General features: G+C 44.6%; 1 protein-coding gene across 1 annotated transcript in view; it reads right to left on the reverse strand.

Annotated features, from left to right (window-relative positions):
- Nucleotides 1-18070, reverse strand: part of LOC137353543 (protein shisa-9-like) — a 105212-nt gene that overhangs the window by 56779 nt on the left and 30363 nt on the right. The gene's annotated exons all lie outside the window — the stretch shown is intronic.

Here is an 18070-nt window from a genome sequence, read left to right on the forward strand (position 1 = left end):
GGCTCATCATTACACTGGCTGTGCCTTTACTCAACAGGCCGGTGGTCTATGTAATTATCCTTAACCAGTATTATCACCACAACATGGGGTGGAATTTCCTCGCAAATTCTCCTGATCATCCACCAAAACTCCAATGGTGTTGATGCAGTGGGGCAACCATATCTCCCCAGTGGCATTTATATGAGGTCCGGAGCCATACCACGGTGCTGTACTATGCCACAGTACCATGGAGCCACACCATGGAGCTCCATCGTGGAGCCACTCCATGGAGCTGCACTGTGGAGCCGCATCATGCATCCACTTCATGGAGTTGAATTGTGGAGCTGCACGATGGAGCCGCACTGTGGAGCCGCATCATGGAGCCACTTCATGTGGTTGAATTGTGGAGCCGCACGATGAAGCCACTTCGTGGAGCTGTACATGAACCAGAAAAGGATTATCCAGTTCACATTAAATAAGAGAACTGAATTTTGACTTAAAATCTTTTCTGTCCTAGGCACTGTGAATCATTGCAGCATAAACATATATTTAGTTTGCAGTCAGATGCCTGCGGCCCTCAGCTCCCTTTGATTTCGTTGTTTGCTCTGTTCATGTGGATCTTCCAGCTGTGTGACCTTCCCAGCACACCACAAAAACACATTTCAGCAACAACTCCAAGGGTTTTATTTTGTTTTTCACCAGTTTACTCCCCATCTCTCCTGAAGCTGCTGCATTTACAGTCAAAAAATACAACCGATGCCCAAAATACCATGATACAGCTCCACGGTGCAGCACCACAGTGTGGCTCCACTGTATTACTCCATGATTTGGCTCCATGCTGCAGCTCTATGGTATGGCTCCATGCTAAAGCTCCACATGTGCAGCTTCATTGTATGGCCCCATGGTACAGCTCTACTGTGTAGTCCCTTGGTATGGCTCTGTGGTGCAGCTCCACCATGCGGCTCCATGGTAGGGCTCCTTCAACTGAGTCCATGGTATGGCTCAAAGCTCTTGGCCACCGTCTGGTTCCTCACCTGATTGCCGTACTTCAGGAATCGGCCTACACAGTGACTAATGAGAGCATCCGAGCCAAGCATTAGCCTGACCTCACCTAATTTCCAGACATCTACACTTTTCGGCAGAGATCATCTATCAGAGGCATGAAAGCTGGCTGATTTTCTTCTCCCTGTTCTGAGTCAGGGACACTGATATCAAATGCAGAACCACAATTCTTCCCAGAGTGAGGCCAGTCAACTCAACACAGACTGGACCTTCCAGGTGCGTGTCGTTTATTGGGGTAATGTGCACTCCACCAATGTCATTTGGGGAGCCTGCAAGGTTACAATTTAATTGGGGAATGGGAGGTTGAGATTGTTATTAACTACAAGGGCAGAACTCAAGTTAGCCATTGACATTATATGAAGTCCAAGATTAAAATATGGGTTTTTATTATGCAATTGATATATTTCGATTAATAATGCGAAAATAGTGTTGATGTCAGTTGAGATCCCATGGCACTATTTTTATGCAGTTCTTCTGGGGTCCTGGGTCAATATTCCTCTCAGTCAATGAGTTGGTCATTCCTCTCATGGCTGCTCTCAAAATGGCTGCTCTCAAAATGGCTGCTGTGTCTGCCTTAAGAACAGTCGTTGTACTGTCAAGTAACTCATTGTATCTGAAGCGTTTTACCACTTTTATCAGAGGTGGTAAATCCTGGTATAAAAGCAAATCTTTTTCTCTACCTGTCATTCAAACTGCTGGATGTTAGAACAAGCTATTATAGAATGATGTCAGTGGACTGACACCCTCACTCAACCCTAGCTGCTAGGGACAACACTAGGGACTGCTGCATTGTCTCACAGTTAGATATTAACATCAAGTCTGCTCATTCAAGTGGACGTAAAAGACGCCACTGCACTGTTCAAAGAAGAGACGGGAGTTCTCCTGGTGCCTTGGCTGATATTCCTTTCTCAATCATCACCATCAAACAGATTAATTGGTTAGTCCTCAGATTACATTCTGAAGCTTGAGAGCCATCAAAAGAGATCACATTGTTAAAATCAAAATTGAATGCGTCTCCTTCCAATCGGGTGAGATTTAACAGTCTAGCCAAGTGTTTGAGTGTATCGTACATCTCTCACTTACATGCATGAGGGTCAGTGAATAGTTTGATAAATTAGTCAAGCTTCCTTGACAGGCCATCTCAAAATGGCTCAGCCACAAAAATGTTAATTAATTCTATTATGGTATCTCGGCACTGCAGGAAGGAAAGCCGAATGAGATCTCAAATTTCTACAATTGAAGTACCGTCTTCAATTTAGTGCAATTGTCAATAATTCATCAGCCTGTCATGAGGTGTATATTCTTGCTCGAATGACAAGCAGGATTAGCAGCAGGTAAAATCCATTCATCTGTGAGCACTGAGTGATTTGTCTGGGGGAAGATTCCGGAACGCTGTCTCCCCCCCCCCTCCCACCGCACACCCGCCCTCACATACTGCTGACAGTGCAGGACCTGCCATTGAGACAAGGTGGAAATTATATTAACACAACAGTTGATAAGAAAGACTCACTTTTGTACCGTGCCTTTCAGGAAATCCCAAAGCGCCTTACAGTCCATTAGCACTTCTGAAGTGTAGCCACAGTTGTAATATAGGAAATATGGTGACCAGGAAGATAAATGACCAGGTACTTTGTTTTTGTCATGTTGGTTGAGGGATAAATATTGGCCACGACACCAGGGAGAACTCTGCTTCTTTTCTTTGAAATAGTGCTGTGGGATCTTTTACATCCGCCTGAGAGGGCAGGCAGTACCTGAGTTTAATATATCACCTGAAAAACAGCATCGCTGACATTGCAGCACTCCTTCAATAACACAGTGGAGTGTCAGCCTGGATTTTTTTTTTATCCTTTCATGGGATGTGGGCATCGCTGGCAAGGCCAGCATTTGCTGCCCATCCCTAATTGCCCTTGACAACTGAGTGGCTTTCTAGGCCATTTCAAAGGGCATTTAAAAGTCAACCAAGTGCTGTGCGTCCGGAGTCACATGTCGGCCAGACCAGGTAAGGACAGCAGATTTCCTTCCCTAAAGGACATTATTGAACCAGACGGATTCCAGTGTTAGCTTCATGACACCGTAACTGAAACAAGCTTTCAATTTCAGACTTTATTTTTTGGAATTACTTGAATTTAAATCCCACCAGCTGCCATGGTGGGATTTGAACCCATGTTCCCAGGGCATTAGCCTGGGCCTCTGGATTACTAGCTCAGTAACATAACCACTCTGCCACCACCTCCCCCTAATTAGATTCTCAAGTCCCTGGAGTGGGACTTGATCCCATAACCTTCTGAGTGGACAGTGATAGAGATACCCACTAGGCCACAGTTGACACCCTAAAGTTGACCTGGGTTTAAATTAGGCCCTGCCCACTCTCCTACATTGGGAGCAATTTATACATCAGCTGATTCTTAAAGCATTTGCTATCGGGTCAGACAGCCGTTATATGTCTCCGCCCATTTTCAGTTCCAATGAGGCCAGCGGAGAGACGTATAACTGGCAACTGATCCAATATCATCCAAAGCCAAACGACAGCCATTGTGTCAGAAGGCCACATGGAGGTCTGCCCTCTGACCCCTGCCTCAGAATGGCCTGTAATAACTGTCAGTAAATGAGGCCAATTTTCTTACTGGCTTGCACAAGGAGACAAGCAATTAGGAGTTCCACCCTGATTTTCATATTAAAAGGGGTGCACAGCCTGATTCCAGCAGGCAATCTGGACTGCAGGAAGATTGCAGCAATGCCGAGACTGCGCTGTCAGTTGTTCCCCACCATTTTCCGGACACTACCTTCCAATATTCCACAATTCCTGCAGCATTCTGTCATTTAAAGCAAGGAGTGGGTTTCAAAGCAGTGGAAGGGTTAACAGTGCAGCTGCTCCAAGTGAGATAGTGGCCAATGAGATAGCTGGAGGGCAGGGAACTCTTCACATCCCTCCGATTTGGGCAGCTGGCAGGAAGCTGTGATCACATCTTCCAAAGACTTCAACACAAACTGTTGTATGTTTGGTTGGTATCTTGCCACCTTAATATACTTAGCTAGTCTAGCTTAGAGAGATTCCTTTGTCTTGAGTACTTAGTATGTTAGATTGAGTACTCAAGACCTTATTACATTATAACTATGTAAAGCTCCACACCAGTCTGTGTGACTCCTCTGAAGCCATGCTGCATCTCTCTTCAAGTCTCTCTCACATGTGATCAGCTACTTCATCATGGTAGGAGGTATTCTTTACACTTTCTCAACATTAACCCTTTCAGACCCTTATACTACAGCTCCCCCCAAGTCTTCATCCAAATATATATTTTTATACATTCACTTATATTTATTTTTACAAACTACCCCATCTCCCCCGCCCCTAAGTCTCCGACATCACAGATTCAGTCTGTCAGGAGGCTTCACAACTCTCCCTGATCATGTTGTCAGATGCAGAAGATTGGTAGTCTTCCTCTGAATTCTTGTTTCTTGACTTGGTCGGCCTTCATTGAGGTTTAGAGTATCCGATGTTTTCTGTAAAACGTTTCCCTGTCTTGAACTCTCTGATGATCCTGGACTTTGAGCCCTGGAATTAACTTTTTTGGGTAGGATTGGAAGTTGTGTTCTAAGCTTCCTTCCCATCAACAGTTCTGGTGTTGCTAATCCACATAGTAATGGAGTAGTTCTGTAGTTCAGAAGTGCCATTTGAAAATCTTGGATTTTTCTTTAACGGTGCTTTAATAGTTCTGACTCCTCTCTCAGCTCCATGTTAGATTGAGGATATCTAGGGGAACTTGTAAGATGTACAAATTCACAGTTTTCCACATTTGTAATTTGTAAGCCGACCTCAGCTGTGTGCACTAGTCATTTTCAGGATGGGGCATGTGTGGCTCAGTGGTTAACACTCTTGCCTCTAAGTCAAAAGGTCATGGATTTAAGTCCCATTCCAGAGGCTTTTTTAAAAATTCATTCATGGGATGTGGGCATCGCTGGCTAGGCCAGCATTTATTGCCCATCCCTAATTGCCCTTGAGAAGGTGGTAGTGAGCTGCCTTCTTGAACCGCTGCAGTCCATGTGGGGTAGATACACCCACAGTGCTGTTAGGAAGGGAGTTTCAAGATTTTGACCCAGCGACAGTGAAGGAACGGCGATATAGTTCCAAGTCAGGATGGTGTGCGACTTGGAGGGGAACTTGCAGGTGGTGGTGCTCCCATGCAGCTGCTGCCCTCGTCCTTCTAGGTGGTAGAGCTCGCATGTTTGGACGGTGCTGTTTAAGGAGCCTTGGTGCGTTGGTGCAGCGCATCTTGTAGATGGTACACACTGCTGCCACTGTGCGTCGGTGGTGGAGGGAGTGAATGTTTGTGGATGGGATGCCAATCAAGCAGGCTGATGTGTCCTGGATGGTGTCGAGCTGCTTGAGTGTTGTTGGAGCTGCACCCATCCAGGCAAGTGGAGAGTATTCCATCACACTCCTGACTTGTGCCTTGTAGATGGTGGACAGGCTTTGGGGATTCAGGAGGTGAGTGAGTCGCCTCAGGATTCCTAGTGTCTGACCTGCTCTTGTAGCCACGGCATTTATATGGCTACTCAAGAAAGGGAGTATGGACGGTCCTAGCAATTATAAGCAGGTTAGTTTAACAGGTTAGCCCTTTCCTATCCTGAGTGGTGTGAAACAGGGCTGTGTTCTCGCACCCACACTTTTTGGGATTTTCTTCTCCCTGCTGCTTTCACATGCGTTCAAATCCTCTGAAGAAGGAATTTTCCTCCACACAAGATCAGGGGGCAGGTTGTTCAACCTTGCCCGTCTAAGAGCGAAGTCCAAAGTACGGAAAGTCCTCATCAGAGAACTCCTCTTTGCTGACGATGCTGCTTTAACATCTCACACTGAAGAATGCCTGCAGAGTCTCATCGACAGGTTTGCGTCTGCCTGCAATGAATTTGGCCTAACCATCAGCCTCAAGAAAACGAACATCATGGGGCAGGATGTCAGAAATGCTCCATCCATCAATATTGGCGACCACGCTCTGGAAGTGGTTCAAGAGTTCACCTACCTAGGCTCAACTATCACCAGTAACCTGTCTCTAGATGCAGAAATCAACAAGCGCATGGGTAAGGCTTCCACTGCTATGTTCAGACTGGCCAAGAGAGTGTGGGAAAATGGCGCACTGACACGGAACACAAAAGTCCGAGTGTATCAGGCCTGTGTCCTCAGTACCTTGCTCTACGGCAGCGAGGCCTGGACAACGTATGCCAGCCAAGAGCGACGTCTCAATTCATTCCATCTTCGCTGCCTTCGGAGAATACTTGGCATCAGGTGGCAGGACTATATCTCCAACACAGAAGTCCTTGAAGCGGCCAACATCCCCAGCTTATACACACTACTGAGTCAGCGGCGCTTGAGATGGCTTGGCCATGTGAGCCGCATGGAAGATGGCAGGATCCCCAAAGACACATTGTACAGCGAGCTCGCCACTGGTATCAGACCCACCGGCCGTCCATGTCTCCGTTATAAAGACGTCTGCAAACGCGACATGAAATCGTGTGACATTGATCACAAGTCGTGGGAGTCAGTTGCCAGCATTCGCCAGAGCTGGCGGGCAGCCATAAAGACAGGGCTAAATTGTGGCGAGTCGAAGAGACTTAGTAGTTGGCAGGAAAAAAGACAGAGGCGCAAGGGGAGAGCCAACTGTGCAACAGCCCCAACAAACAAATTTCTCTGCAGCACCTGTGGAAGAGCCTGTCACTCCAGAATTGGCCTTTATAGCCACTCCAGGCGCTGCTTCACAAACCACTGACCACCTCCAGGCGCGTATCCATTGTCTCTCGAGATAAGGAGGCCCAAAAGAAAAAGAAAAGAAAGAAGTTTAACATCAGTGGTGGGTAAGATTTTAGAAATAATAATCTAGGAAAGAATTAAGAATTACTTGGAGAGGTTTGAGTTAAAGAGAGCCAGCACATATTTGTAAAAGAGAGATCGTGTTTGACTAATCCAACTGAATTTTTTGATGATGTAACAGAGAAGGTTGATGAGGGGAATGCAGTGATTGTTATCTATATGGATTTTAAGAAAGTGTTCAACAAAGTACCACATAAAAGGATGGTTAACAAAATTGAGGCTCGTGGAATTGAAACGTCAGTGTCAACTTGGATAAAATATTGGTTTAAGGACAGAAAACAGTGAGTTGTCGTAAATGGTTGTTTTTTAGACTGGAGGATGGTAGGCAGTGTTGTTCCCCAAGGTTCAGCACTAGGATCACTGCTTTTTTGATATGTATGTATGTGTATATATATATATACAAACCACTGACCACCTCCAGGCGCGTATCCATTGTCTCTCGAGATAAGGAGGCCCAAAAGAAAAGAAAGAAAGAATATATATATATGGAATACAGAGTAAAATTTCAAAATTTGCTGATGATACCAAACTTGGAGGTGTGGCTAACAGTGAGGATGATACAAATCAGCTGCAACAAGATGTAGATAGGCTAACAGAATGGACAGACAAGTAGCAGATGGAACTTAATACAAAGAAGTGTGAGGTGATGTATTTGGCAGAAGGGATAGAGAGAGGCAATATAGACTTAATGGCACTGTTAGCCACACCAAGTTTGATATCAAGTGCTTTAATTTTGTTCACCAACCTCCTGTGGGGGACTTTATCAAAAGCCTTCCGAAAATCCAAGCATACCACATCCACCGACTCCCCTTTATCAATTCTGTTAGTAACATCCTCAAAAAACTCCAACAGGTTCGGCATTCGACAAGGCGCCGCATAAAAGATTATTGCACATGGTATTGGGGGTAATGTATTAGCATGGATTGAGGATTGGTTATCACACAGAAGACAGAATGTCGGGATTAATGGGTCTTTTTCAGGTTGGAAAGACGTAACTAGTGGAGTGCCACAAGGATCAGTCCTAGGCACTCGATTATTTTCTATCTATATTAATGACTTGGAGGAGGGGGCAGAGTGTAATATATCCAAATTTGCTGACGATACTAAAAATAGGTGGGAGGGCATGTTGTGATGAAGACATAAGGAATATAGATAGGCCGAGTGAGTGGGCAAAAACTTAGCAGATGGAGTTTAATGTAGGAAAGTGTGAGGTCATGCACTTTGGTAGGAAGAATCAAAAGGCAGACTATTATTTAAATGGAGAGAGACTCCAAAAAAGTGCAGCACAGAGGGATCTGGGTGTTCTTGTGCATGAAACAGTTAACATAAAAAGTTAGCATGCAGATGCAGCAAGTAATTAGGAAGGCAAATGGAATTTTGGCCCTTATTGCTAGGGGGTTGCAGTTTAAAAATAGAGAAGTCTTGTTACAACTGTACAGGGTGTTGGTGAGGCCGCACCTGGAGTACTGCATACAGTTTTGGTCCCCGTATTGAAGAAAGAATACACTAGCATTGGAGGCAGTTCAAAAGAGATTCACTAGGCTGATTCCTGGGATGAAGGGGTTGACTTATCAAGAACAGCTAAACAGGTTAGGCCTTTATTCATTAGAGTTTAGAAGAATGAGGGGTGATCTTATTGAAACGTACGGGATTCTGAGGGGACTTGACAGGGTAAATGTTGAGATGATGTTTCCACTGGTGGGGGAATCTCAAACTAGGGGACACAGTTACAGAATAAGGGGACACTCATTTAAAACTGAGATGTGAAGGAATTTCTTCTCTCAGAGGGTGGTGAATCTCTGGAATTCTGTACCACAAAAAGTTGTGGAGGCTGGATTACTGAAAATATTTAAAGAGGAGGTAGACAGATTTTTGAAATATCGGGGAGTTGAGGGCTATGAGGAGCTGGCACGAAAGAGGAGTTGAGGTCTGGGACAGATCAGCCATGATCTTATTGAATGGCGGGGTAGGCTTGAGGGGCCGAATGGCCTACTCCTGCTCCTGTTTCTTATGTTATGTCAAACATGATTTCCCATTCATAAATCCATGTTGACTATGCCCAGTCAGATCATTATTATCGAAGTGTCCATTTATCACATCCTTTAGAACAGATTCTAGCATTTTCCCAACGACTGATGTAAGGCGGACAGGTCTGTAATTCCCTGTTTTCTCTCTCCCTCCCTTCTTAAATAGTGGGGTGACGTTTGCGACCTTCCACTCGCACTTCCTTTAGCAACCTGGGATGCAAGTCACCTGGACCAGGCAACATATCCACTCTAAGCATAGTCAGTCTTTCCAATACCTTCTGACTATCAATTTTCACCCCATCCATTACCTTTACCATCTCCGCTTCTATCGATTTTCTGGTCAGATTTCTCTTCCTTAGTAAACACTGATACAAAGTATTCATTCAGTATTCTAGCCTTGCCCTGCGCCTCTTAGCATATGTTACCCTCTTTGTCCCAATAAACCTCACTCCTCCTCTTACTACCCATTTACTATTTACATGCGAGTAGAAGATTTTTGGGTTCTCTTCGTGTTAACTGCCATTCTATTCTCATAGTCTCTCTTTGCCAGTCTTATTTTCCTCTTCACTTCTTTACACAACTTATTGTATTTGGCTTGGTTCTCGCTTGAAGAATTCACCTGACATGCATCATACACTCTCTTATTTTGTTTCATCATATTCTCTATCTCCCTCGTCATCCAAGGAGCCCTGGCTTTGGTTCCCTTACCTTTCCCCCCTTGTTGGAATGTACCTTGTTTGTACCTGAAACATCTCTTCCTTAAAGATCACCCATTGTTACATTACAGTTTTTCCTGTCCATCTTTGGTTCGATTTTACCTTGGCTGCATCCCTTCCCATCCCATTGAAGTTATCCCTCTTCCATTTTAGAAGTTCTACTTTTAGATTGTTCCTTGTTCTTCTCTATTACACCTTATGATACAATGATCACTCTTACCCAAATGCTCCCCACAGATACTTGGTCTACATGGCCCACCTCATTCCTAGGTGGGCCAAGAACCTACTGGTCAAAGAAGTTCTCCTGAAAAAATTTCAGAAGTTCCTCCTCCTCCTTACTCTTTACTCTAATATTATCTCAATCAATATTTGGGTAATTAAAGTCCCCCAATATTACCATTCTATAGTTCTTTCACATCTCTGATTCCCTGCAGGTTTGTTCCTCTATCTGCCTCTCACTATTTGGAGGCCTATAGAATACCCCCAGAAGTGTGATCAAACCCATTTTGCTTCTCAACTCTAAGAAAATGGATTCTATCTTTGCCCCTTCAAGGACGTCCCCTCTTTCCAACAGTACAATGTCTTCTCTAATCAGTACTGCCACCCCACTTCCCTATTTTCCTTTCCTATCTTTTCTGAACACTTTGTATCCCTGAATATTAAGTGTCCAGTCCTCACCAGCTTTAAGCCACGTTTTTGTTATTGCCACTGTATCATATTCCCACATATCTATTTGAGCTCATAGCTCACCATCCTTACTCACCACACTTTGGTGCTGGCAGGGACAGCCCAGGAGATTTTTAATGAAAAGTCATTGATCTGAAATGTTAACTCTGTTTCTTTCTCCACAGATGCTGCCAGACCTCCTGAGTATTTCCAGCACTTTCTGTGTTTATTTCAGGAGAGGGCTTTCCCAGTTCTGCTGAGCAGGTTGGAGATGTGGACTCCAGGGCCTCATGCAAGGCATGAGACAAATTATTGGAAGTTCTTCCAAGAGATTGAGATTGTGGAGAAGTCAGCTTCCAGCCTGTATGGTGTCATCTCACACCCTGCGATCTACCCTGGGCAGTGCCCACCTCCTGCGAGGCTGCAGTTCAGCCTTCACAATGGGAATCCACATTTGCACGCTTCACAACTTTGGTGGAAACTTCAAACGTTTCGTATCCGTCAGAATCTTAGATCAATCCCCGTGAGGTATCGCTGAGCGGGTTGGCCATTGGGTGCGACCTCTGTGCCATCCTGGTAAAATTGCTTCGGGGTCCCAGTTTCATTGCGGGACCCTCAATTTAATGCGTTCATTGAGTAGCCACCAGATCCCAATGGTTTATTCCACTCAGTGACTTAAAATCGTGACCGCTTAATTCAGGATGAGAACAGGGCAGTCAGTGGATTTCCCTAGTTCCGCTCACCTGTCAGTTCCTGCTGGTTGATGAGAGTTAAAATCAAGCCCCTTTCCCTCAATCATCAGGTCAGAAGTGAGGCTATTCATTGACAACTGCACAGTGTTAGGCTCCATTCGCAATTCCTCGGAGAATGAAACAATCGGTGCCCACCTATGGTAAGACCTGGGCAACATCCAGGCGTGGGCTGAGAAGTGGCAAGTAACATTTGCACCACACAATTACGTACAATTACTTACAATGTACAGCACAGAAATGGCCATTCAGCCCTAACAGGTCTGTGCCAGGGTACATGCTCCACAAGAGCCTCCTTCCACTCCTCCTCATCTCCCGCTTTCGACGTATCCTCCTATTTCTTTTTCCCTCATATTTATCTAGCTTCCCCTGAAATGCATCTATACTAATCACCTCAACCACTCCCTGTGGTAGTGAGTTCCACATTCTAACCCACTCTCTGGGTAAAGAAGCTTCTCGAATTCCCAACTGGATTATTTATGGCCTCTAGTTCTGATCTGTCCCACTACAATTGGAAACATCTTCTCTACATCAACCCTTTCACAACCTTAAAGACCTCTGTTAAGTCACCCTCAGCCTTCTCGTTTCTACGGTTAAGATCCCCAGCCTGTTCAATGTTTCCTGATAGGTATAACCTCTCTGTTCTGGTATCAGTGCCAGGCAAAGATATCTCCAAAAAGAGAGAGTCTGTCTCCCCTTGACATTCAATGGCATTGCCATCACTGAATCGCCCACAGTCAACAACCTGGGGGCTATCGCTCTTAACTGGACCAGCGACATAAATGACATGGCTATTAGAGTAAGCCAACGGCTGGGAACTCTGTGGCAAGTGGCTCACCTCCTGACTCCCCACAGATGAACAAGGTGTAAATGGGAGGGTGGAACTTGTAACAATCTCTATCACGAGGGAAAAGGTGCTGGACAAATTGATGGGACTAAAGGCAGACAAGTCACCAGGACCTGATGGCCTGCACCAAGGGTTTTAAAAGAAGTGGCTGCAGAGATAGTGGAGGCATTGGTCATAATATACCAAAACTCATTGGATTCCGGTAGGGTACCAACGGATTGGAAAACCGCTAATGTGACACCCCTATTCAAGAAAGGAGGGAGACAGAAAGCAGGAAACTGTAGACCAGTTAGCTTAACATCAGTCATTGGGAAAATGCTAGAGTCCATTATTAAGGAAGAAATAGCAGGACATTTAGAAAAACATAATGCAATCAGACAGAGTCAACATGGTTTTACGAAAGGGAAATTATGTTTGACAAATTTGTTAGAGTTCTTTGGGGATATAACAAGCAGAGTGGATAAAGGGGAACCAGGAGATTTTGTGTATTTGGATTTTCAGAAGGCATTTGATAAGGTGCCACATAAAAGGTTATTGCACAAAATAGGAGCTCAGGGTATTGGGGTAATGTGTTAGCATGGATTGAGGATTGGCTAACACACAGAAGGCAGAGAGTTGGGATCAATGGGTCTTTTTCAGGTTGGAAAACCTTAACTAGTGGGGTGCCACAGGGATCGGTCCTAGGGCCTCAGCTATTTACTATCTACATTCGTGACTTAGAGGAAGGGCAGAGTGTAGTGTATTCAAATTTGCTGACGATACAAAAATAGGTGGGAAGGCATGTTGTGATGAGGACACAAAGAATCTGCAAAGGGATATAGATAGGTTAAGTGAGTGGGCAAAAACTTGGCAGATGGTGTTCAATGTGGGAAAGTGAGGTAATCCACTTTGGTAGGAAGAATAAAAAGGCAGATTATTATTTAGATGGAGAAAGACTACAAAATACTGCAGTACAGAGGGATTTGGGTGTTCTTGTGCATGAAACACAAAAGGTTAGCATGCAGGTGCAGCAAGCAATTAGGAAGGCAAATGGAATTTTGGCCTTTATTGCTTGGGGGGTTAGAGTTTAAAAATAGGGAAGTCCTATTACAACTGTACAGGGTGTTGGTGAGGCCACACCTGGAGTACTGCGTACAGTTTTGGTCCCCGTATTTAAAGAAGGATATACTAGCATTGGAGGCAGTTCAGAAAAGATTCACTAGGCTGATTCCTGGGATAAAGGGGCTGTCTTATCAAGAGCAGCTAAACAGGTTAGGCCTTTATTCATTGGAGTTTAGAACAATGAGAGGTGATCTTATAGAAACATATAAGATTTTAAGGGGGCTTGACAGGGTAGATGTTAAGAAGATGTTTCCACTGGTGGGGGAATCTCGAACTAGGGGACATAGTTACTTAATAAGGGGGCACACATTTAAAACTGAGATGCGAAGGAATTTCTTCTCTCAGAGGGTGGTGAATCTCTGGAATTCTCTGCCTCAGAGAGTTGTGGAGGCTGGGTCACTAAATGTATTTAAGGAGGAGGTAGATAGATTTTTGAAATCTCAGGGAGTTGAGAGTTAGGCAGTGCAAGCTTGAGGGGCTGAATGGCCTACTCCTGCTCCTATTTCTTATGTTCTTTTGTTCTCCACCACATGCAAGGCACAGGTCAGGAGTGTAATGGAATACTCTCCATTTGCCTGGATGAGTAAAACTACAACAGCATTCAAGAAGCTCAACACCATCCGGGAAAAAGCAGCTGCTTGATCAGCACCTAATCCACCACCATAAATATTCACTCTCTCCACTACCGGTGCACAGTAGCAGCAGTGTTAATTGTATATTAATTGTATTTGATTGTATGAAGGTGGTGGGCATTAACCAGAGATTCACTTGTGCTTCTATAAATAGGAACAGACTGAAACTGTGGTTGTTGGGTTAGGCAACGTATGCTTGTAATGTGTATCTCTGTAAATACATGCTTATAAAAGTGTAAATATTGGCTCTATTTCTATCCTTCACCACCTGGCTTTCTGGATTATAACAGCAGTGTATACCATCTACAAGATTTACTGTGGGAACTCACCAAGGCTGCTTCGACAGCACCTCCCAAAACTGCAACCTCCACCATCTAGAACAACGAGGGTAGCAAGCGCATGGGAACACCACCATCTACAAGTTCCCCTCCAAGTCACACAACATCCTGACTTGGAAATATATCGTTGTTCATCACTTGTCGCTGGTTCAAAATCCTGGAACTCCCTCCCTAACAGCACTGTTGGTGTACCCACGCCACATGGACTGCAGCAGTTCAAGAAGGCAGCTCACTACCACCTTCTCAAGGGCAATTAGGGATGGGCAACAAATGCTGGCTTTACCAGTGACGTCAGCATCCGGAGAAAAAATTTATACCATTTTCAAACATTAGCAGAGCACCGAGCTGCCACACGAATCTACATGTTCCATTAATGAACAAATGTTTTTCCTTGGCTGTGACTTGTAAGTGATAATTAACTGCAAATAGGTTTCATTTTTAATACACTATCGTCCCATCTGCCTGTGTGTCACAGTCTGTGCTGTTTGTACTCATAAAAGCGAGCCAACTTGATTTATCTCAGGATAGGCGTTGGCCCACTCTATTGGGTGAAATTCTTTATCTGTGTTCTCCCTCTGCACTATTTTTAGTGCACAGATGAATGTATTCACTTTACATCCCTGTTTGTGCAGTTTAATGCAATCACTCATTTCTAGAATATAGGAGACATACAGAAACAATAGAACATAGAACAGAGAAAGTCACAATCAAATTGCACCGAGCCCTGGTCACTCTGTAGATGGATTACTGCGGCAGTTCTGATAACCGAGATACAAATTGCATTTATATAGTGTCTTTAACATAGTAAATACTTGCTGAGGATCGGCACAGGAATGTTACCAGATAAAATTTGACATCAAACCACATAAGATATTAGGACAGGTGAGCAAACGTTTGGTCAAAGAGCGTCTTAAAGGAAGAGAGGGAGAGGTAGGGAGGATAAAGGAGGGAATTCCAGAGCTTAGGGCCCAGGCAGATGAAGTCATGACGGCCAGTGATGGGGCAAAGGAAACTGAGGATGGGCAAAAGGCCAGAATTGGAGGCACGAAGCGATCTCCAAGGATTGCAAGGCTTGTAAAATTTAAAATTTTAGAATTGTAAAATCAATGCAAGGGGGGTGGGGGCGTTGAGCTGCTGGAGGAAGTGTAGAGAAGAGCCATACGGCTGAACTCAGCGTGCGGGGGAGCGAATTAAAAGCGGCGACTGGAACGTCCTGGGCTATTCACTGATGCTAGGAGACCTCTAAGAACTGATCCTATGGGGGTGGAAAATGGAATGGGAAGCATCAATCCAGAATAATACTTCAAGTTGTAAGAGGAGAGCAAATGGATAATAGTTCAAACTAGTCAAAGGCAAATAGATCAAAGGAGATTCTTCTCCACATTGAACGATCAACAAGCAGAGTGGACACTCAGGCAGATGGTGAGTTGGACATTTCTATGTCATTTGGAATTATTTAAGTAACAATTAGATCTTGGCGGGGGGGTGGGGTGGGTTTGAGGGTCGCTGCGGACGGATGAATGAAGTAGGGCCGAATGGCCTTCTCCATCTGCATTTCTCTAGTGATCTCGTGTTAAGTGCTGTGCTCAAAATGCTGCACAGAGGAAGTGGAACTCCCCCTGACTGCACCTGAAAATGAGAGTTCGTGTTTCTTCCTTTCTTACTAATTGTGGCCAATCCACATGGCTTCACTCTGTGTTGTCAGATACAATCTACAGAGGCCTGACGAACGAGGCAGCACCTGCAGCAATGGTGAGGAGTCACTTAAACCACAAACCCTGCACGTAATGTATGCCCGTAAACGCTGTTAATTCGCTCAAGGAAAGTCTGCGGCAGAGGTGAAACCTCATTTCCCGACGTCGCCATAGTGACCCCATCCTACTCTCCACTTAGAACAGAGTCAAAGCCCGTCTTAAAATAACGATCTGTGGGAATGCACCTTCAGCACGAGTGTAAAATACACCAGCATTGATCGATGGAGAGGGACAGGAAGAGAAGCTCATTGCAGTATAGAAGGCAAATGATAGAATCTTACAGCACAGAATTAGGCCATTCAGCCCATCGTGTCTGTGCTGGCTCTTTGAAAGAGCTCTTCAATATTGTCCCACACCCCAGCTTCTTCCTCATAGCCCTGCAAATTAGTTCTCTTCAAATAGATAGCTATAATTATTGAGGCTGGAAAAGCTGGGCTTGTTCTCCTCAGGGCAGAGGAGGTTAAGGAGAGATGTTCAAATGTTGGGGGTTTTCACTGGTTGGAAGGTCGGGAACCAGAGAAAACAGATTTAAAATAATTAACTGAACAACCCAATGGGAGATGAGGAGAATTTTTTTTCTTTTACCCAGCGAGTTGTTATGACTGCAGTTCACTGCTGAAAAGGGAGGTGGAAGCAGATTCAACAGTAACTTTCGAAAGGGAATTGGATAAATACTTGAAGGGGAAAATTTTGCAGGGCTATGGGGGAAGAGTGGGGGAGTAGGACTAATTGGATAGCTCTTTCAAAGAGCCAGCACAGGCACAGTGGGCCGAATGGCCTCCTTCGGTGCTGTATCATTCTGTGATTCTATAGGTGTTGATGGAGCTGCTATAACCGTTTATTCTCTTATTACCAATAAGAAAGACTTGCATTTATTTAGTGCCTTTCAGGATGTCCCAGTGTATCATAGCCAACAAAGTACTTTTGAAGTGTAATGGTGTAATGTAGGAAACGCGGCAGCCAATTTGTGCACGGCAGGATCCCACAAGCAGCACTGTGATAATGACGAGAGAATCTGTTTTTCATGATATTAGGTGAAGGATAAATATTAGCCAGGACACCAGATGTCCTGCCCTTTTCTTTGAATAACGCTATGGGATCTTTTAAGTTCCACCCGGGAGGGTTTTGGTTTAACATTGGTTCTGAAAAGCATCACCTCCCCCAATGCCCTCGCCCTCCATCAGAGAACAGACAGGACATTTGTGTGAATGAGTTTCCTATTGAGACGTCTGGGGTACAACGTCCTCTTTGGAAGACAGCAAAGGTTAAAATCTGCTCCATTAGCATAAACAGACAAAATGGCTACAGCTTTAAACACTGGGCAAACACTCATGCACAGAGGAAACAAGCCCCCTTCTCAGTGTTATGCCATTCCCAGTGTCCTTAGATACAAGGTAGAGATAGAAATTCATTTAAAGATTAGAGCACTGACAGCCAGAGCAGCACACACACACACAAGAGCCAATCCTGTAAATAAAGGAGCCGAAGACCAGCAGTGCTGTGGAATCAAAGCAATATCAGACCGAGGCAGTTATTAGGAGACAGAAAGACAGACACGAGTTCAAAGGGATATGAGTTGGGAGATAGAAAAGAAAGAGGAGATTAAGGGATTTAGCTGAGATACAATGAGGCACAAAGTCAGAGTTACAGTTGTATAAAAATCTGGTTGGACACCATCTGGAGTAACTGCGTTTAGTTCTGGGCCCCACACCTCAGGAAGGGTAGATCGACTTTGGAACGGGTGAAGCACAGATTCATCACAATGATGGCAAGGCTAAAAAGGTTAAATTACGAGGACAGGTTGCACAGACTAGGCTTGCATTTCTTTGCATATGGAAGATTGAGGGTAGGTTACACAGTGGTTATGTTACTAGACTGGCAATTCTGAGACCGCGCCAAATGATCCAGAAACAGGAGTTCGAATCCCAACACAGCAGCGAGGAAATTCAAATTTGGTTAATTGAATAAAAAGCTACTATCAGTAATGGTGACCGTGAAACTACAGGATTGCTGTAAAAACCCATCTGGTTCACTCGTGTTCTTTAGAGAAGGAAATCTGCTGTCCTTACCCGGTCTGGCCTAAATGTGACTCCAGACCCACAGCAATGTGGTTGACTCTTAACTGCCCTCTGAAATGGCTGAGCAAGCCGCTCAGTTGTATTTCAAGGGCAATTAGGGATGGGCAATAATTTCTGGCCTTGCCAACGATGCCCGTGTTTCATGAATGCATTAAGAAAACCTCTAACTGGGGTTTTTAAGATGATTAATGGTTTTAACCAGGAAGACGGAGGCAAACTATTACCTCTGCTGGGGGAGTCCAGAACGAAATTAGAGCT

Source organism: Heterodontus francisci, chromosome 41 (assembly GCF_036365525.1).
Source record: "Heterodontus francisci isolate sHetFra1 chromosome 41, sHetFra1.hap1, whole genome shotgun sequence".
Taxonomy (NCBI): Eukaryota; Metazoa; Chordata; class Chondrichthyes; order Heterodontiformes; family Heterodontidae; genus Heterodontus; species Heterodontus francisci.